This window comes from Lagenorhynchus albirostris, chromosome 3, assembly GCF_949774975.1.
Source record: "Lagenorhynchus albirostris chromosome 3, mLagAlb1.1, whole genome shotgun sequence".
NCBI lineage: Eukaryota > Metazoa > Chordata > Mammalia > Artiodactyla > Delphinidae > Lagenorhynchus > Lagenorhynchus albirostris.
Window position 1 is genome coordinate 33,236,358 of NC_083097.1, and position 22,013 is coordinate 33,258,370.

Sequence of the window (22,013 nt, forward strand, 5' to 3'; positions counted from 1 at the left end):
TGCATTGGCAGGTGGATTCTTAACCACTGCGCCATCAGGGAAGTCCTGAGTCTCTCCTCTTTAAATAATAAACACTGTAAATACAGGGAACACTACTGTTCAGTTCAACATTTTATCCTTTATGCATAGGCAGTGGTCTGGCTCTCAGTGATGCGTGGTAAATTCCTTATTGGTTGAATGAATGCATGAGTTAATTGCCAAAAGGGAAGCAGATTTGTATACTGGCTTTGAGAGGCCTGTAGAAGATTCAAAGGAAGATGCTTAGCATGTGGTTGACAGGCAGGTCTCTGTGGTTGAAAAAGCACTCATTGTAGAATCAAACTGTCAGGGTTTAAAACCCAGCTTAGTCATTTACTATCTGTGTAACCATAAGCAAATTTTGTTAGATGGCTAAACTTTAGTTTCCTCCTCTGTAAAATGAAGATGATAATAGCATCTATCTCACTGGTGGTGGTTGTAAGAGTTAATGAAATCATGAACATACACTAGTTAACCCAGTACCTTGCACATAGTAGGGACACATGAATATTGTCATTGTTGTTGTTATCATTCTGGATGTCTGAACTACAAGGAAATGTTGGGACTAACTACAGTTTTCAAATCATTCAGGATGGCTGAAGTGACAAGAGTGGTTGAGACTGCCTAGAGAGAGAATACAGAGAGGAAAAAAGGCCAAAAGAGAGAATACCAAAAGGTTCAGAGGGAAAGAAAACAATCTACAAGGGGTTAATCAGAGAATCAGAAAAAAGGCAAGGAAAGTTTGGCATGAAAGAAGACAAGAGATCTGATTCTTTCCTATTTGTTATTACTTTAAAATAAATCCATGCTTTGGCAGCTAGACCTTAAAATGATTGGGAGGCAACGTCACCATAAACAAAGTACTTATTGAGTTCTCTAGAAATTATGTACTTTGGCTTAAGAACATCCTTACCATTTAGAAACCGGGAAATCAATGTTCTTCCTCATTATTATATTGGAGAATATCTTCCTTGGTCCTTAGTTGATCTAAAAGACTGGGATGAAACAACACATTGACGGAAGAGGGAAAGGGCTTAAAGAGTTTTCCAGCAAGCAGTGCACAGACCTACATCAAAACCAGGGTCCTTCGGGTACCAAAGAATTTGCTGCAGACCAAATGACTGAGTATATGTCATTTTTTAACGATTGAAAAAACAGCAGCCTGCTGACATGTTTCATATCTAATTCAATGCATTGGATTTTCACTCCTAACTACTCTCTATTACCTCTGACATTTCCAGAGTAAATGGAAAACCAGAAATTGCACACTTTGTTTATGGTATTGTCTACTTTTTCTTCAGGAAAATAAATGACTGTTCAAAAAGATTTTATGAGAAATTCATCTTCAAGGGCTGCTACTCTACCAAGTGACTGTGCCCTGTTGTAACCACAGCATACAGGGGATGATCTGGCAATCAGGAACACACACACACACACACACACACACACACACACACAATGACTCCTCACAGTGCTTGCTTCCAGGTGGTAAACAAAATAATCAAGTCTCAGAATCAGAATACACTTTTAGCTAGATTTTAAAATGGCACTTGGGTTATGTTATGGCCTTTTCTACAAATAAATAAAAGCTCTTATAATTTTACAAATGTGGATATGACAAGAGCAAAACCAGAGTGGTTCCAATTATCTTACCAGATTCAAAGTGCTGAATCAGAGTTCCAAAGTGAGCCCAGCCATCTATTCCCTGTGAATAATTCAGAGAACTACGGCTATATATTATTCTGATCCACCTCTGGTTCAAAATTTACAGCTGCTATGCAGGACTTCTATGGACTGTGGACTGTTCTCTTGACTAGCTATTTCCGGAATTTGTATCTTTGTATATGCAAATTCCAGAAAGAATGTAAGCAATGAGATAACAGGTTTGCCTCCATTCATGAAAACTTCCAGTTTCATTAAAGAAACCACATCAACAAATACAGTCTGTATGGGATAAGACACAAAGATCGTGCTCTGTCAATATTCACTGTACTAATTTAGAGAATTTACCACTGATAGGAATATCTACACAATGTCATCAGTCTAATGATATTATATCCAGTGGAAAAGAATCTCCTTTTTGAGCTGGCTTGTATTTTATAGAGTTATTGTAAGAGTCACAGTCACTCTAGAATATATTTTGAAGTCATAGTGACCAGAAATACTGGCTTTGATTTGGAAGTTGCAAATATTATTTCTCTGGGTTCTCACGTACCTCAGTCAGAGGTAGTCTTACTACTGGAATCAGTTTTACCCATTATAGTCACACATGGAACCCAGAACAGGAATGGTGGGTAGGGAAAGAAAAACAATAATTATGAGTGCCAAATACCATACTTGAGCAGTCAGCAAGCTTGTCAATTATATTATGACCAATGGCTTTAAAACCATCATCATCATCCTCTGAATGATAGATGGCGAAGTAGAAATTTATCTCCAGTGTTACAACAGCCCATTTGGGCTTATCCAGTGCATATCACTTTCCACATAGGAAACACATTCTGGGAAGCAGTAAGTGAATTCAGAGAGGACAGAAAATGGGGGGGGGGGGCGGGGAAGCAGTTCATGTTGGAACTTGCTTATCTTTATACAGTCAACAAATGTGAGAACCTGCTACAGACAAGGTGCAGAAGGCAGTACTGAGGACATGGTCTCTGCCTTCCAGAATCCTAGGATCTAAGCTAGTTAAATTCATGGAGCTATACTCTCCTCATAAATCTGCGTTCCACATGATCTCTTATTTCACTAGCTTTTGTCCCTGTGCGGTTTCCTGGAACTATAATTTGAGGACCAATTTATTCCTTTTCAGTAGATCTCTGCTCTCTTCCTTTGAATTCTCAGCAATATTAATCTGATTAGCAAGAAGGCCAGGACCAAATATTAATGAGATAATTATGATGTTTTCTTACACCAGGCAACCAGGGACTTCTGGCAAGGACCAGTAGGATGGAAAGCAAGAGGACAAGGATAAAATGCTGGTTTCCAGAAATGACTTAGGCTCTCTGATATCCTCACTGAAGAAGCAAAATCTAATAATAAACATCAAAAAGACAAGAGCATACACCAGTGAGGGGGAAAACAGTGAGTAGAAGTCTCTGAGAAGAAAAAGTACTTATTGAAAGTTCACCTGTAGCATGGGGACCTAGCTTATGGAACTTCTCTGCACATACTCTTGTAAATATTTCTCCTGAAACTAAAGTATGTTTTCTAAAGTATTTTTTTTTCTTATGGGCATGTAACAAAGTCCCAAATTTCAAGTCACGCTACCATTTAGATATAAATAGAAAATTTAATTTCTTAATTTCTCTTTAGACAATGCCTTTCTCTTGAGCCCCATATATTGGCTAGCAAAAAAAGAGACAAAATATCTGAGCTAATTTAATACTTAATTAAATCCAGTAATTTACACATCTTTCCCTAAAATAGTGAGTGGATGCTGGTGAAAGAAGTGTGTGGCTTACACTCTTCTGGTGTGAGTCCTCAGGGAATGTTCTGACACCCACTGGCACCCAACAAAATAGCACTTATTCTCTTAGTCAGTAGGCAGTGCTAAAGTCAGCACCTGGCTATTCAAGGTCTACTTTTTGCCTAGAGAAATTGCTCCCAAGGAGCATCTGCAGTTTCCTCTCTTTCTGATTCAACTCTAAGCTTTATAGACCCAAATAGATCCCTTCCTCATTCCTCATGGTCCTATGACCTTGCAGGTCACCTCCAGCTTAGGCTATGGGATCACCTCATCCCACTACCATCGCCCTGTGTGTTTTATTAGTCCATCCTTTGACAAAGGTTTCACTGACAACTCCCCATACAGTTAGTCAAAACAACTTTTTTAAAAATACATAACACAACAGACAGTATCTGTACGCTAGACATCAATATAACAGGAGTCCCTTTCTCATAACTGTGAAAACAAAGCAAAACCTAAAAACTTAGTTTTGGTGGTGGACAGGACCTCTGGTTCCCCAAGAGATGAACTAAAATATCCCAGCAGAGAATTAAAACCAAGGTGTGAGACAGGGAAGGGATGAGATTTTAAAATAACTGCTTTTGTGACACCCCAAAAAAATGGAATTGGAAAAAAACAGGTTTGGGCTAGGCAGTGTCTCTGATTGTAACTATTACTCTATGTTCTTCCTCTAGTTTGCCCAATGTCCTTAGTGCTGATTGGAAGTACTGCTGTAAGAGGCTGCGGGGCAGGAATACATACAAGGCAGCATGTTTGTGCTTCATTTCCCCCTCCCCCATGGACCCACTCACTGGCAGGCAGATCACCCCTACAGCCTGCTTCTGTTTCAAGTAGGAGACCACATTCCTGAGATAGGCCTTGCTCCATCATGGGCATCTCCTCACCGCCAGGCCCACTGGGGTCACCTGGTAACTAGGAGCACCACATGGCCATTGGAGTTCCCCTGCTTGATGTATTGCATGACTTTGTCAAGCCTGAATTGATCCAGTTGAAGGGACTGGACAATCTTCAGCTGGGTCAGCTTACTCTCATGAGTATGATCTCTGAGGAAATCACTAATAACCCCCAATGTTCCTCTAGGATGTGCACTGATTCGGGAAGCAGCTTTTTTTTTTTAACACAAGAAGCCCATTTTTACCCTATCGTGGCACCTAGCTCTCAACTCAGTGTCCATGACATGCAACAACTAAAGAAGGTTTAGAGGAGTTTTCTAGACCCAATGGCACTCTATTCTCCTCACTCAGCTAGAATGGTCTCCACCATGCATACAGTGGTCTGCTCTCAACGCCCCAAGCTGGGGAAACTAACTCAACATGGGGAGCATAAGAGAAGATCACCTGAGGTTAGTTTTAAAAAATAAGGATGAGTTAGGCAAAATCGGATGGCAATGGAGAAAACTGTACCAGGTAAAGATGAAGATAAGTAAAAGAGCAAGGAAGCACACATAAGACATTTTCAAGGGAGCTGCAGACGTTTCAGTAGGAATAGATAACAAAGTTGATATAAGAATGTCAAACTATAGCTGGGCACGTAAGCAAAGTCTGGGTCATTGAGAATACTGTCTGCCAGTCTTCACATTTAAGACCTGAAGGAGGTATTGAAGGATTGTAAGCAGAAGAAAAAAAATTAGCATTTTAGAAAGATTACTCTAGAACCATATGAAAACATAATTGGAGGTGATTAGAAGACTGTTATAATAAACTCATAAACAAATACAGTGGCAAAAAGATAGAATGGGGAGAGGAGAAAGGGTCAGCCTCATCTACCAGAACACAGGCACTAGTCCCCTCCACCACGAAGCCTACACAACCCACTGAACCAACTTTAGCCACTGGGGACAGACACCAAAAACAACGGGAACTACGAACCTGCAGCCTGCAAAAAGGAGACCCCAAACACAGTAAGATAAGCAAAATTAGAAGACAGAAAAACACACAGCAGGTGAAGGAGCAAGATAAAAACCCACCAGAATGAACAAATGAAGAGGAAATAGGCAGTCTACCTGAAAAAGAATTCAGAATAATGATAGTAAAGACGATCCAGAATCTTGGAAATAGAATGGAGAAAATACAAGAAATATTTAACAAGGACCTAGAAGAACTAAAGATGAAACAAGCAATGATGAACAACACAATAAATGAAATGAAAAATACTCTAGATGGGATCAACTGCAGAATAACTGAGGCAGAAGAACGGAGAAGTGACCTGGAAGATAAAATAGTGGACATAACTACTGCAGAGCAGAATAAAGAAAAAAGAATGAAAAGAACTGAGGACAGTCTCAGAGACCTCTGGGACAACATTAAACACACCAACATTCGAATTATAGGGGTTCCAGAAGAAGAGAAAAAGAAAGGGACTGAGAAAATATTTGAAGAGATTATACTTGAAAACTTCCCTAATACGGGAAAGAAAATAGTTAATCAAGTCCAGGAAGCACAGAGAGTCCAATACAGGATACATCCAAGGAGAAACATGCCAAGACACATATTAATCAAACTCTCAAAAATTAAATACAAAGAAACATATTAAAAGCAGCAAGGGAAAAACAACAAATAACACACAAGGGAATCCCCATAAGGTTAACAGCTGATCTTTCAGCAGAAACTCTGCAAGCCAGAAGGGATTAGCAGGACATATTTAAACTGATGAAGGAGAAAAACCTACAACCAAGATTACTCCACCCAGCAAAGATCTCATTCAGATTTGATGGAGAAATTAAAACCTTTATAGACAAGCAAAAGTTGACAGAGTTCAGCACCACCAAACCAGCTTTACAACAAATGCTAAAAGATCTTCTCCAGGCAAGAAACACAAGAGAAGGAAAAGACGTACAATAACAAACCAAAAACAATTAAGAAAATGGGAATAGGAACATACATATCGATAATTACCTTAAATGTAAATGGATTAAATGCTCCCACCAAAAGACACAGATTCGCTGAATGGATACAAAAACAAGACCCATATATATGCTGTCTACAAGAGACCCACTTCAGACCTAGAGACACATACAGACTGAAAGTGAGGGGATGGAAAAAGATATTCCATGCAAATGGAAACCAAAAGAAAGCTGGAGTAGCAATTCTCCTATCAGAAAAAATAGACTTTAAAATAAAGACTATTAGAAGAGACAAAGAAGGAGACTACATAATGATCAAGGGATCCATCCAAGAAGATATAACAATTGTAAATATTTATGCACCCAACATAGGAGTACCTCAATACATAAGGCAAATACTAACAGCCATAAAAAGGGGAAATCAACAGTAATACATTCATAGTAGGGGACTTTAACACCCCACTTTCACCAAAGGACAGATCATCCAAACACTCCCATTTACCACTGCAACAAAAAGAATAAAATATCTAGGAATAAACCTACCTAAGGAGACAAAGAACTGTATGCAGAAAATTATAAGACACTGATGAAAGAAATTAAAGATGACACAAATAGATGGAGAGATATACCATGTTCGTGGATTGGAAGGAACAACATTGTGAAAATGACTCTACTACCCAAAGCAATCTACAGATTCAACGCAATCCCTATCAAACTACCACTGGCATTTTTCACAGAACTACAACAAAAAATTTCACAATTTGTATGGAAACACAAAAGACCCCGAACAGACAAAGCAATCTTGGGAACGAAAAACAGAGCTGGAGGAATTAGGCTCCCTGACTTCAGACTATACTACAAAGCTATAGTAATCAAGACAGTATGGTACTGGCACAAAAACAGAAATATTGATCAATGGAACAGGATAGAAAGCCCAGAGATAAACCCACGCACATATGGTCACCTTATCTTTGATAAAGGAGGCAGGAATGTACAGTGGAGAAAGGACAGCCTCTTCAATAAGTGGTGCTGGGAAAACTGGATAGGTACATGTAAAAGAATGAGATTAGATCACTCCCTAACACCATACACAAAAATAAGCTCAGAATGGATTAAAGACCTAAATGTAAGGCCAGAAACTATCAAACTCTTAGAGGCAGAACACTCTATGACATAAATCACAGCAAGGTCCTTTTTGACCCACCTCCTAGAGAAATGGAAATAAAAACAAAAATAAACAAACGGGACCTAATGAAACTTCAAAGCTTTTGCACAGCAAAGGAAACCATAAACCAGACAAAAAGAGAACCCTCAGAATGGGAGAAAATATTTGCAAATGAAGCAACTGACAAAGGATTAACCTCCAAAATTTACAAGCAGCTCATGCAGCTCAATAACAAAAAAACAAACAACCCAATCCAGAAATGGGTAGAGGACCTAAATAGACATTTCTCCAAAGAAGATATACAGACTGCCAACGAACACATGAAAGAATGCTCAACATCATTAATCATTAGAGAAATGCAAATCAAAACTACAATGAGATATCATCTCACACCACTCAGAATGGCCATCATCAAAAAACCTAGAAACAATAAATGCTGGAGAGGGTGTGGAGAAAAGGAAACACTCTTGAACTGTTGGTGGGAATGTGAATTGGTACAGCCACTATGGAGACCAGTATGGAGGTTCCTTAAAAAACTACAAATAGAACTATCATATGACCCAGCAATCCCACTACTGGGCATATACCCTGAGAAAACCATAATTCAAAAAGAGTCATGTACCAAAATGTTCATTGCAGCTCTATTTACAATAGCCAGGAGATGGAAACAACCTAAGTGTCCATCATCAGATGAATGGATAAAGAAGATGTAGCACATATATACAATGGAATATTACTCAGCCATAAAAAGAAATGAAATTGAGCTATTTGTAATGAGGTGGATGGACGTAGAGTCTGTCATACAGATTGAAGTAAGTCAGAAAGAGAAAGACAAATACCGTATTCTAACACATATATATGGAATTTAAGGAAAAAAAATGTCATGAAGAACCTAGGGGTAAGACAGGAATAAAGACACAGACCTACTAGAGAATGGACTTGAGGATATGGTGAGGGGGAAGGGTAAGCTGTGACAAAGTGAGAGATACCATACACTACCAAACGTAAAATAGACAGCTAGTGGGAAGCAGCTGCATAGCACAGGGAGATCAGCTCGGTGCTTTGTGACCACCTAGTGGGGTGGAATAGGGAGGGTGGGAGGGAGGGAGGGAGACACAAGAGGGAAGAGATATGGGAACATATGTATATGTATAACTGATTCACTTTGTTATAAAGCAGAAGCTAACACACCATTGTAAAGCAATTATACTCCAATAAAGACGTTAAAAAAAAAAAAAGATAGAATGGGAAGACAGATTTGAAAATTGTTAATGTGGCAGAATGGAGGTCTTGGTACCTAAAAGGTTATATGCAATTAGTGGGGAGAAAAAATCACTTGAGGGAGAATATACAAGAAGATGAGCAGTTTTGGGAGGAGAAGAGGATTATTATTCTCAATGTATTAATTTACTAAATATGATCAGAACCTGAGTAAAACCAGCCTCAATGAGATAGAACGATAGGAAGGAAAGGAAGAGGAGAGAAAATACATTCAAAGGGATCCAAAACACGATAATGTGTTTCAAGAGACCCTTGAATCCTCAATTTTACACTCTCATTTATTATGCATACCCACCGAATCCTATTGATCGCCCAATGAGAAGCTTCGAATGCTTTTTTTTTTTTTTTTTTTTGCGGTACACGGGCCTCTCACTGCTGTGGCCTCTCCCTTTGCGGGGCACAGGCTCTGGACGTGCAGGCTCAGCGGCCATGGCTCACGGGCCCAGCTGCTCCACGGCATGTGGGATCTTCCCGGACCGGGGCATGAACCCGTGTCCCCTGCATCGGCAGGCGGGCCCTCAACCACTGCACCACCAGGGAAGCCCGCTTCGAATGCTTTTTACTCCTCTACATTTCAACTGAGCATTTTATTCACATCAATTAATATTAGAAGGGAATAAGTCTTATCCTGTACCCAAAGAAGCCACATAACAGCAAAATATCTTGAGCATATCACTCAATCTCTACCCCAAGCCTCCATAAACGTCTTTACACAATCGACCTTTAAAGAGTTTGACTTTTACCAAGAGCCAATTTTAAAATGGAATACGTGTGAATTTTTAGTTAAAAAGAATCGTATTTAGTGCATAATTTTGTCTTTTAATATATTTAAAAACTTTAAGTCAGCATATAGGTTGAGATTCATAATTTTGTTCAAAGCTTTCTGTATAAAGACCACATGATACTTTCACCTCAGATCAAAGTGACAGGAAAAAATTTCTTTTAATACGCTAATATATGGTATGCCCTATTGTCAGACAATGAGAACTACATCATCATCTGATTTCCCTTTTGCTGGGCTACTAAAAAACTGAGTATAAATAATACTATTCTCAATCTGAGATTTGTTTTATTTTTGCTTCTCTTCTTCATGCCCCTGCTCCCCAAATTTACTATTTAAAATTTGACTTTTGTTCCATGTTACAGGTCTCATCCATCTGTACCATATTCTTATGATGAGCAAACTTACACCCTTTTAAGAACTCCCAATCCTGTTCTACTAGGGATCCTATAATCCTGCTTATTACTGAGGGCTTCCTAGAGTTTTCAAGCTATATAAATATTTTGGTGGGATCCTTTTGTCCCTTCAAAAGCAACATCAAATCTCCAGCTGCTGGGAAATGGTGCTTTTCCCTATCATTGGAATCAATGTGTCAAGGCATACGTCCTTAATGGAGGTTTTGGCAAGCATGATATTAGAGTTATTATTAGATAGAAGTAAACCGAATAGTTTGTTTTCTGTGCTGCACATACAAATCGATGGTCTAAATCAAACACTGCAGTTTATAATGTGGTAGAAATATTTACATGGGAAAAAAGCACTAATCGGTGTACAGCATTAAGAAAATGTAAGTTTTACAAATTCCAGAAGCCAAAATATTTTACAGACCACAAGAAGAGGAAGAACAAAGAAAACCCAAAGAAAGTATATAAACCCATGCTAGGAAATGGACTCTATCCTCAAAGAGTTTGGTTCAGTTTAGCATCTTCTGGTTGCGAGGAAAAGGAGATTCACTTTAGTTATCCAAGAAACAAAGTGATTTTGGTGATAGTGAGGCAGTGCTGTATGAACATAAGTGCACAGGAATCTAGGAAAAGTCAAACAACTAGAGTGGGATACATAGTACAGCCCAGGCTGCAGAACCTCCACCTACAGTCTGGACACCAAGTCTGTAAAAATAACCAAATACATAATAAATGGTTTATTGGTATTCCATTTCAGTGCATGATGAAATAATATTATCAGTTTTCAGACTTTATGCCTACCTTGAAGTAATATGTCACTAATATCTCTGCTTGCCCTTCTCTATCCCATCACCAATTTCTCGATTCTTTTTTTTCACCTTCATATATTTTCTTATGTTTCTCCTTTAATAATCTATTTTCTTCTAACACCAGCTTGACCTTGACTTATGATTTCAACCACATAGCTTAATTCTCTATATATGTCCTTTGATATGCCTTCCACTTCTCTCTGCATTTCCTAATTTGGTCCAAACAAGAGAAAGTCAGATTGGCCTATATATCTTTTTACACCAGGCTACAAAATAGGTCATTGGCCAGTCTCTGAATTTGGGTAAGGAAGACTATGTGGTTACCTGGTACTCCTAGACCTGCCTTATTAGCTATGAGCAAAAAAGTTTCAGTTAAGAAGGACCAAGGGCATGGCACAAAGACTGGTGGATTGAATATGCAGCCCTATAATTCATTCATGTGATGAGAAAGTAACAGAATTCTACCACCTTGCTCCTTCAAAAAAAATGATTTTTTCATCTTGAGTTTTTGGGAGATTTTCCTGGTACTCAACATGGACTTCCAGAATGTATACATGTAGCCTAATCAAAATAATCAACGAAAAAAAATAATAATCAATGAATTAAGGCATGTGTTTCTAATGAAAATGAGCTGCTACCTTTTATTTTAAAAAGTGTCATATGCATTCCCAAGATAAATGCAAGTGAATTTCTGATTATTGGGTGTTGTTCTTTATCCTCATCACCCTCCCTTTGAATGCCATAGTTTCCTGCTGCAACCGATCACCTCTATGGGCATTACTGCTCAAAACCTAATGCAGTCACTGCAACTAACACAATCTGCATGTCTTGCATCTTGAAGGTTTCAAGTACTTTTGAAACAAAATAGTCTTGTTTCAAAATACGAAAGACATTAAAGCTATATGTACTTAATAAATGTGTATTAATAGAATATATATAATTATAACTGGACTTAAAGCTCATTGAAATAAAGGACTATCTCCCTTGTTCATTTCTCTGCCCCAGACACTGGTACAATTTCTGACATGTAGTATGTGCTCAATATATTTTTCAAAGTAAATAATCATTCAATAAATAAATGAACACCACACCTACTTGCCCACAACTTCCAAACAATGGAAGAACAGAGATTGGAATCTAGTGAGGACCATTTTTTGAATAGTATCAATAAGTGTCTCTAGGTCCCACAGAATCACTGAGTAGACAATTAAACTAGAAATGAAACAGGTTTAGAATCAGGTCTCCTAACTTAAAAAGAGTTTTAAGAGAAAGGCAGAAGTACAACAAAAATACTGCAGAGACTCTATCTAATAGGGAAAAAAAAAGGTGCTTAATTATTCTTAGCCTAAATGGATGGATGGGTGGATGGATGGATAGATAGATCGATCTATGTATATCTTTATTCCTGAAAGTAGCTTCCACTAGACAAAGTTTGATGTTTACTGTTTGGTGCTCTCAGATAAAGAGTCTCAGATAAAGAGACAGGATTCCTTGCCTCTTTCTGAGAAGGTAAGATGCTTAAACACACCCGTGAAACCCCTCATAACCCAGGGCACCACCCATCCTCCAGCAGAGGAGTTAGATTCCCTTTGCCATCTTGGAGCTGAGTTTGTACAGTCCTTGCTCTCGTCTCACCTGGCAACAGTCATTAGATTTCTAAATTCATCTTAATTCTCTAAACAGGAAGAACAAAGGGCAGAAGTCCCAAAGAATGTTATGTGTGACTCATTTTTCGACTTTGTGTGAATAGTTTGGCAGCACTTGATCAGGACAAACGCATGATTTTGCTATTAAGGAGGAATATGTACATTTGTTTTTCTCCCTTACAGTTATGCACCCAAATGAGAGACTTACTGCTGTGAACAATGCTGCCACCTTCCTCACAGTGCTGGTTGCCATTAATTAAAATCATAGAAAGGGGCTAATTCACTGAAGTGAATCACTCACGTAATGGCCAAATTTCTAGAAGCTTGTGCCCTGGGGGCAACGAACTGGATTCTTTCTGCTTCTGGTTTGGACAGATGTGAAGCCAGCTCAGTTGGTAAGGGTTGCAGAAATTCTTTACTGTCTTTAAATTAAAAAGCAATATACCTATTGAATACCTGAACCATGGTTCTGAAGCCAAATAAGAAACAATAATGTAAGAATAGCTCAGTGTTATGGAATTAATGTTTGTATTACTCCCCCCCCCACAAAAAAAATTAATGTGTTGAAGTCCTAACCCCTTTGGGAGGTAATTAGGTTTGGTGAGGTCATGAAAATGGTGCACTCATGATGGAACTAGTGCCCTTATAAGAAGAGGAAGAGACACTAGAGCTCTCTTTCCCTCAGTGTGAGGACACAGACTAGGGCATGTCAGCACACAGAGAAAACAGTGGCCATCTGCAAGCCAGGAGGAGGACTCTCACCGAGAGCTGAATCTTCCAGCACCTTGATCTTGGACTTCCCAGCACCCGCAATTGTGAGAAATAAACATTTATTGTTTAAGCCACCCAGTCTATCGTATTTTCTTATAGCAGCCCAAGCAGACTAAGACATGCAGGTAAGACAATTACGATTTGACTAGTTACAAAACTGACACAAACAGCGTTCTAAATTTCTACCTAAAAATTTACTTGAAAACACCAGTCAAGATGCTGCATTAACCAGAGTTTGATATACCCTTCTCCTTCAAAAAAATAACTGAAAAATCTGAAAGGAGAAAATCTAAAATATATAACCGGGCTTCAAAATGAAATAAATATTGTTATGGACTAGAATAGGAACAGAAATGCAAAGCAAAGAATATGGTGAAAGCCCAGAATCCACAGGGTTTGTAGTCTAGAAACAGGCAGGGCAGTTAAGATTCCAGTGAGTGAGAGGAAGAAGAATTTAAAATCCCACAGCAGATGTGGGCTAGGATTCAGGCTCACTGCCTGAAGCCAGGCGCTGCCATGGAAGTACTGCCCTCTGCCCACCCTCCCCTCTTCAGTGCTCATAGAAGGAAGCTGAGAAAACTGCTTTCATCCAGGGCCCAAGACTTTATAAACCGTAGGCTCCGCGAGGCTGCTTGACAAAGCATAACCCAAAGCTCAGGAACCGGCTCCCAGCCTGGATCTACACTGTACCAAACATCACAGCAAAGCAGGAGCCCCAACCTATCAAAACACCTGATTCTAGACTGGAGGCTCAGAGGACCAGATGGAAAGGGCAGAGAAAACCACTGTTCAAGAAGGAGGTGAGCACAAAAGAGAAAAGAGAGAAGATAAAATCATCCCACTCAAAAAACTATCCTGCATGCCACAGGACGTAACTTACTGCTAAGAGAGGCAGTCAACAAAATCTACAATGGGAAAAACAACCCCATTTAGGTAATGAATAATCAGAGAATGTTCCATCTAAGAATTATAAAAAGTATTTTGAATGTTCATAGCAATAAAGAAAGGGAGAACATTTGTTTAAAGAGAATTATAAATTATCATAGAAAAACAGGAAAATAAAATAAAAATAGATATACATTAAAAACAGGATATTTTTTAAATAATGAAAAATAACAAAAACCTAAATGAACTCAGGATTTGATAAAGAAGGAATTAATAAGTAAAAATGTTGTTCTAAGGAATTTCTCATACACAACACAGAGGGACAAGGATAAAAATTTTGAAAGAGCAGCTAGGACACAAAGAGGATAGACTAAGAGACCCCAGCATATGCCTAAAAGGGCAGTGAGAACAATAACCAAGAGATATGGCATCTAAAATCCAGATGACATGTAGGCAGTCATTAAGGTCTGATGGGATGAGGACAGGTGGATTTAAGAGGGAGGTGCCAGGCTTGACTTCACTGTTGGTTCACAGCAGAGATTGCAATGCCGTCAGGCAGGCAGCAGCCCCTGGGCAGCTCAAGGGATTGGCGGTAGTTTTAACAAGCACCAGTTTCCTAAAGATTTCTAGAAACCAAGAACAGCCCAACCTCCTTAGGGAGTTGTCAAGGGTCCCCTCAGGCCGAAGCAGGCAAAGGTTACGGCCACATCCAGTTGGTAAATAAAAGGAGATTACTGAGAGATTGCCCCCTCGCTTCTCAGTAGTTTCAGGGCAGACGAAGCATGTCTAGGAATCTGCAGCAAACAGCTGGTACAGGTGCAGGAATTCTTAATACACAGCGATGATTGGAAAGCTAGAAACAAAGCAGGGACTGACAAAAAACTTTTATTTCTAAAAACATAATAAATAGAAGAAATGTAAATAGAAGAAAATCAAAAGAACGGTGAAGGAAAAGTAATGAATGCCACTCCTCCACTCAGAACACTTCACAACTTTCCATGTCACTCAGAATGAAATATCAAAGTCCTTAAAATGACGTTCAAAGCTCTACACACTCCCCACCCAATCTCACCTGCCACCTTCCCGACCTCACCTCCTCCTGATTTTCCTTTTTCTTTTATTTTCTGATTTTCATTTTGCTGTTTTCTAGCCACATTATTGTCGCTGCTCTTCTTTGGACTTCCCAGCCATGTTTCCAGCATCAGAACTTCTGCACTTGCTGTCCCCTCCATTGGGAGATCTCCTCCTCCAGAATGCCACTTGGCCTTCCCCCTCACCTCCTTCGATTCTTCGCTCACATGTCGCCTTCCTCAGGAGGATCTTCCCTGACCACCTGTTTCAGCTTGCCTCCACCCCTGCCCTCCCTGTCCTTCTTCCCTGCCTTAGAGTGCCCCTCAGTACCCAGCACTACCTCATATCCTACATGCTTTATGCATTTACTGTGTCTGTCTTCCCCTGCTAGGCTGTAACTTTTTGAGGACAGTGGTGTTTATGTCTTGTAATTCAGTGCTGGCCTGACACACTGTAGGCACTCAGTAATGATTTGTTGATAGAATCAATAAATGATCCCGGGCATATGGGAAGCACTCAATAAAGGCCAAGTGTTGTATTTAAGCACAGCCATTCAACTACCAATAACTCACTACTTAGTCTGCTAATCACTGCTCCAGGAGGGTCAGTCACATCATCAACATAATAATGATAACTGTCTATGATGTGCCAAGTTCCCTTTTGACATTTTATATTTCTTATATCACTTTAACATTAATTCAAAAGGGGGTAAATTATTATTCCCATCTTATTGTGAGTATGAGACTGAGGGACAACAAAGTTAACTGATTTCCCCACAATAAAATAACTGGAGGGTGATAGAGCTGATTTGGGAACTGAGTCTGTCTTCCTCTTAAAATCATTCTGTCCTCTCCACTGACAGATTGCTGCTCTGACCCAGGACTCTCCGTGATCACCGTCCCTCCTCCATCTTTTACAGGCATCTGTAAAAAGATGCCTCTCGTTATTACAGTCATCTCCCATAGTGACTCTAATGGACACTGGTGTCCATTCCTCCTTGCTAAGCTTGATTTACCTGGATTCTCTCTCTTCTAAAAATAACTTCAGGCATCTCCAACTCCAATGGTAAATCTTAATCAATCTAAGCCAATCAGAAATCTAAGGTGACATCACCAAAACTGGCAGAGTAGGGAAATTCAGGACTCTGTCTCTTCAAAAGCAACTAATAAACGGGCAAAAACTGTCAGAATCTAAGCCAGTCATGGCAATCCATTCTCCTTGTCAGTGACTGGCTTATGGATAGATATTTAGTACAATTTAATACAATTCCAACCAATAAGACATGAGGAGAGTGAGCTGGGGCACTTCTGGGAATAAACTCCTTACTCTTAAGTGGAGACAAGGCCGGAGGAAATGGATTCTTCTCCCTCCATACATGTTCATATTTAAGTGGGATGCCTGAACTACTGCCACTATCTGTCACTCAACCAGAAGATAAAGCTAACATGGGAAAGAGAATGGAGCCAATAGAATCTCAGGGAAGTAAAGTTAGAGAACTTGTGTACCTAATGCTTACCTTACCCATGGAAGGGTAAGTTATGTGAAACTTTTTAAAAGGGCTTGTATGGTAGAAGCCAGGTTGAGTTAGTGTTTCATTACTTTAAGTGAAAGCATCCTGATACCACAGCACCCTCTTTCCACTTAAGAAGTAGCTCAACATCCAAAAATAACTAAAATGGACTTGTCTTCAGTTCTACTACTTGAACATGGACAATCATTTGGGTCTCGTTATTTCTAAGACTGACTTGGTTGCAGGGCTCCCACTAAAAGTAACTCAGAACTCTTTGGTTTCTTACTGAACAGTTAAAGGAGCAGCGGGAGAGCTGAGGTCAAAGACCAGGCTCTAGTTTGATAATGGAGGGCTACATAGTGAGGAACACATTGAGGTGCAAAGAACTTAAGCAATTTGGTCAAGCTCACCAGGTTAGTTGACAAGCAAGCTGAGACTACAAGCCAAGTTTCTCGACTTCTGTTAGAGGACATTATCCACACCCAGGTTAACCTAGCTATATTCATACTTGCAGGTACATTATGTAGCTGATCTAAGGCAAAAAAAATGGTGGGGTGCCTAAGATTTAATGTATTTCAATTATACCTAGGAAACGCATACTTGAAATTTTGCTCACTCTGATTATTCTTCATAGTGAGGAAAGAAGCTATCATTTGAAAATATGATTCCGACAGAACTGTTGAAAGTTAGCTAAGCAAACAATTGGGGATAAATGTGCTACAGGCATGCAAATAAGGCTTCCTGTTTCTCTAGCCCCATAATAACTAAAAACAGCTCCCCTGATGGCCCACCCTCATCACTGAACACATTCGAAGTGTCTTAGATGCCTGTCATCGACCAGGTGGAGACGTGGTCCATTCCCCTTCCTCTGCCATTTGAACACATACCCTAGTAAGTTTCAATCAACTCTACTTCAGGTTCACAGTGGCAGAATTCAACTGTACTGAATTTCGGAAAGGGTTGAAATCAAGGACTTTTCACCTCTAGTCTATGTAAGTCCTCCCAAAGCACTGTACACAAGCATGGAGATCCACTACTCAGCCCTTCTAGGGATTCCCACATAGATGCTCCCTAGGTTAGTAGCGTCTATACATCCCCATCTTTCATTTTGCTACCCCCTTCCCACAATGCCTCACTCCTTTTAGCATCCTCTCCTAGCCCAAAGTCCCCCTCACTTCCCTCCCTTCAAACAGAGCTGTGTTCATCAACCTACTGGTTAGCAAGCTCCAAGTTTTCCTGTTTCTTAGAAATTTTCCTAACTTCCTGTGCTAATTATATGAAACTTCAGGTAACTATTCTTCTACAGCTATTCTTTCTCTCATTCTGGTGTGGGATAGAGGATGGGGAAGCTTCCCATTCTAAGAGTAGACAGGAGAAGACAGAGCATTGGGAGTCATTTTGTTTCTGATACTCTTGTCTTTGGTTGCCTGAAAATAATACTAATAACAGCAGCAACAACAATAGCAATCAAAGACATCTTACACTAAGAAAGTTAATTTCCTTCTGACAGTGCTTTCCAGTACATCCTTCTCACCCCACCCCAACTCTAAGAGCATAGGTTTTAGGTCTTATTTTGCTAAAGAGAATGCTGTCTCCTTTCAAATCAAATTACAATATCTCCTCCTATTAATTTAACCCTAAAGTGTTTTCCCCAATTCCTGGATATCTGCCACACTCCTTTTCCTCCATCCCCACAGCTGAATAAGCAAGAGATAGAAAAGTCTAAATACATGAAAAAGTGTGTATACGAACAGTAGCAGTAGCAATTTTTTAATAGTAGAATTGTGGGTGATTTAGTGTTTATTCATTGGATTTTTTCTTTATTTTTTACTTAACAACATTTCTATATAATTTTGGCAGTATCAGGAGAAACACTATGCTTTTAAATGAGTGGTCTTCAACCTCAAATGACACATAAGAAAAATGTAAGAACTTCTACTTATAGATCGTGGACACACACGATGTCTCATCTCCTTCAGCTCTGATCATCTTGGGTTTCTGAAAATTACAGAGAGTCATCTGTTCCTTTTCAATTCATAACTACATTCAAAATCAAGAAAAGAAACCTCAGCGGACCAGAAATCATGGAGAATCTCTGGGAGAGGGATAAGAAAAAAGAAACCATCATCAAGGCTAAGAAGTAAAGTCAGGCTAGTAGAAAAAAATAATAAATATCATGGGAAAATGGTGTTGAAATTAAAATTCAAACCTTTAAGTAAAATGAATAGTAGAAAAGACACAGCTAAAGTTAAACCAGTAAGACAGAAGACTGAGCTGTTGAATTTCCGTAACATATCATAAAGGGATAAAAATTGGAAGGTATGAAAAAACAGTCAAGAAATATGAAAGATAAATTCAGAACTTTTAACATCCACCTTCTAGGAATACCGAGGAGAAACTAAAGAGATCTGTAGAGAGGGAACATTCAAAGGAAAAAAAACGTGGTTCTGGTTACTCCTAAACTTTTTTTTTTTTTACTAATGAGGGGACCATTTTTAGAATTCTTATTTCATTTGTAATTCACTCACCTAATATTTATTCAGATTCAACAATGTGCCAGGCACTGTGCAAAGTAATGGGAATCTAGTAATAGTAATAAATCCTCTCCCTAGAAAATGTATATATGCACAGATCACAATTTTCCACATTATTTTAGAGGTTAAGAGTTCGCTGACCCATAATCTTTCATATTTTTATTGCAGTTCACCTGTTTTGACTGGAATGACTTGGCAAAAACCACATCCCCTACTGAATTGCTGAATTGTTTAACAAAGAGTATCTTAGCAACTGATTGTTTGAAGGCATGAAATCATACAGAGACTCAGTCTATAATAAAACTGGAATTGGTAAACTCACAGTCTGAGGGTTATTTCACACTAGTTATGGAATGGTCATCTTTCATGAGGTAAACTGGAGTAATTTTCAAATTTCAAATGAAGTAAACTGAAGTCTTTGAAGAATTATGAACTACATTGAGTAATAAAAATCACTAGTTTCCTACTCAGGGTTAGTAGATTGGCTCACAGATCATCTCAGCCACAGAGAAAATCAGCAACCAAAAAAAGAGGACCATCTCCTTACAGGATATTTAGTGAAGAGAAATTTGTTGTCCACTAGGGAAATTAAAAACAAGGAGTTTGTCTGAGATAATCAGATGTAAATAAAGAGTTGTCTTTTGTATTAATTTTTAGAAAATTAAATGTATTTAGAATATCACAAACTCATTTTGGGATATTTGTTGAATTTTAAGTCAGATACTGATTGACACAGAGAAGGGCTAAAGAAAAACAGGAAAGAACCATTGGAAAACAGAAGAAAATAGAAAGGACTTTGATAGGAACTGAAGATGGAAGACGAGCTTTATAAATAAGTACACAAACTTGAGGACAAAAAGACAGGTCAGTCAAAAGACTGGATTTGCAACTGATAGAAGGAAATCACATGTTACACAATGGAACATAGCGTATGATATAAAAAAGAAAAGCTGACTCACTTATTAAGTAAGATATGAATGCATATGTGAAGAATTTAAATAGCTGAGATGAAGTTGATGTCTGGCTACGTGTCTACCTTGCCCTGACTTCTATACCCAGTAGTCATGAACATTTTACCAGAGGTATTATTTTCACAATGTCCACTGATTGAATATGACATACCAGGTGAAAGGCATGGTGTTTTATCATCAGTTCCATTGTACGCCATGAAAGCGAAGATTATAATCTCTTAATTTTAGATACCAGGACAGGTGCTCTGAAGCAACACAAAGACAGAAGTGCCAATAGAATGCCATCAGATCTATATTTTTAGTTAACAACTCATACCTCTGCAAACTCTAGCAATTATTTTTATTCATTTAGCTTTCTCTTTTCTCAGCCCTCCCTGAGTGCTTGTGGTTCTTTCTGAGCTGTTGATAAATTTTCACAACTTGTCATATGTGGTCTGACCAAAAAACTGCAGAGAGGTGCTAAACTGAATTAAATCTGTGTGAAAAGAGCTTACAAAGTTGGCCACCAAAGGTATTTTATGTATTTAAAATAGCATGTTCAGGTCTTCAGAGTTTGTCAGAGTTTCAACTGGGCTTTTTTTTTTTTCTTTTTTTGCGGACAATGACTAACTATACCTTTGTGCTCATTCTTTGCTTGGTTTCTCTGTTATATGCAACATTTGATAGCCATCTACCCTCTCTTGCACTGTCACCAAATTGTTCCTTCAGCATAAGCAGTTGACTGAGTGATTTTCCTGAAACGTAAGAAACGTCATCAACTAGAAATTAACTATCATGTTGTAGAAGTTGTCAATTTTTTTAATCTGATAATGTTCAACATTATATTTTGCTCTGAAATAAATGTTAATTGCTAAAAGTTGGATTTTTAAGGACAACAAAGTGAATCTGATTTATCAGGAACAAATTTATGATGAAAAAAGTCCTTATCAGGAAAAGGATAATGGATCATGAGACCCAATAACAACCTGGCAAACTCTGAATGCTATTATAGACCTCTCGTTCTTATGATCTACTAGTTTTGCAACAAAAGAATGTCGGGGGCCTTTTCTAAGTAACAATAATACTAATTACAACTAACCAATCAAGTCCCTTACAAACCATGGGAAGGCCAGAACAAGTCCAGAATAAGCAGGAAGACGATAGGGTGGCCAAGACGGCAAGGAGGAACAGTAGGAGGTAAAACAAAATGACCCCCTGCAGCTGTCTGGGCACATCTCTTGTAGGAGTGTCGCACTGGGTTCTGAGTTAATGGTTCCGGATAGGCCTGCCACGGGTGAAGGCAGGTCTTCAGAAAGAAAACCTGCACTAATAAAGCCACGCTATAGGCAGGAGACACACTGTGGTCAGTGAGCCCTGCACTTGCTATCAGAAGAGCTGGGTTCAAGTCTCAGGTTTATAGGTTCTTGTTTGCCTCACCTTGGATACAGTACAACCTGGGTCACAATTTCTCATCTGTGTAGAATGTATCCTCATACGATCATCATGTGAATTAGCTGATCTATGTAGTTAAATTATCAAGTTTCTCTTATATGAAAATTTCTTATTTTTAATAATAAAACAGAAATTACTACTAACACTAGTAGTAATACCTACTAGAACGCAGCTACTGTAATAGCTGTAGTTAAAAGTTAAAAGCAAGAAACAAAGAGGTTGACGCAATGTAGAAGCAGTATAATACAGAAGAGGCATATAGTAAAACTGTTAAGAGTTTAGACTTTGAACCCAACCTACCTGGATTCAAATACTGGCTCTGGGACTGTGGGACTATGGCAAAGTAACTTACACTCTTCGTGCTTCAGTTGCCACGTCTATAAAATGTAGACAATGGTACCAACATCATGGGTTTGTTGTGAGGCTTA

The 22,013-nt window shown here is 38.9% G+C and overlaps 2 pseudogenes; one reads left to right on the forward strand and one right to left on the reverse strand.

Annotated features, from left to right (window-relative positions):
* Nucleotides 1-4,110: 4,110 nt before the first annotated feature.
* Nucleotides 4,111-16,095, reverse strand: LOC132518289 (putative RNA-binding protein 15B; annotated as a pseudogene).
* Nucleotides 16,096-16,584: 489 nt separating this feature from the next.
* Nucleotides 16,585-22,013, forward strand: part of LOC132518290 (uncharacterized) — a 41,566-nt pseudogene continuing 36,137 nt past the window's right edge.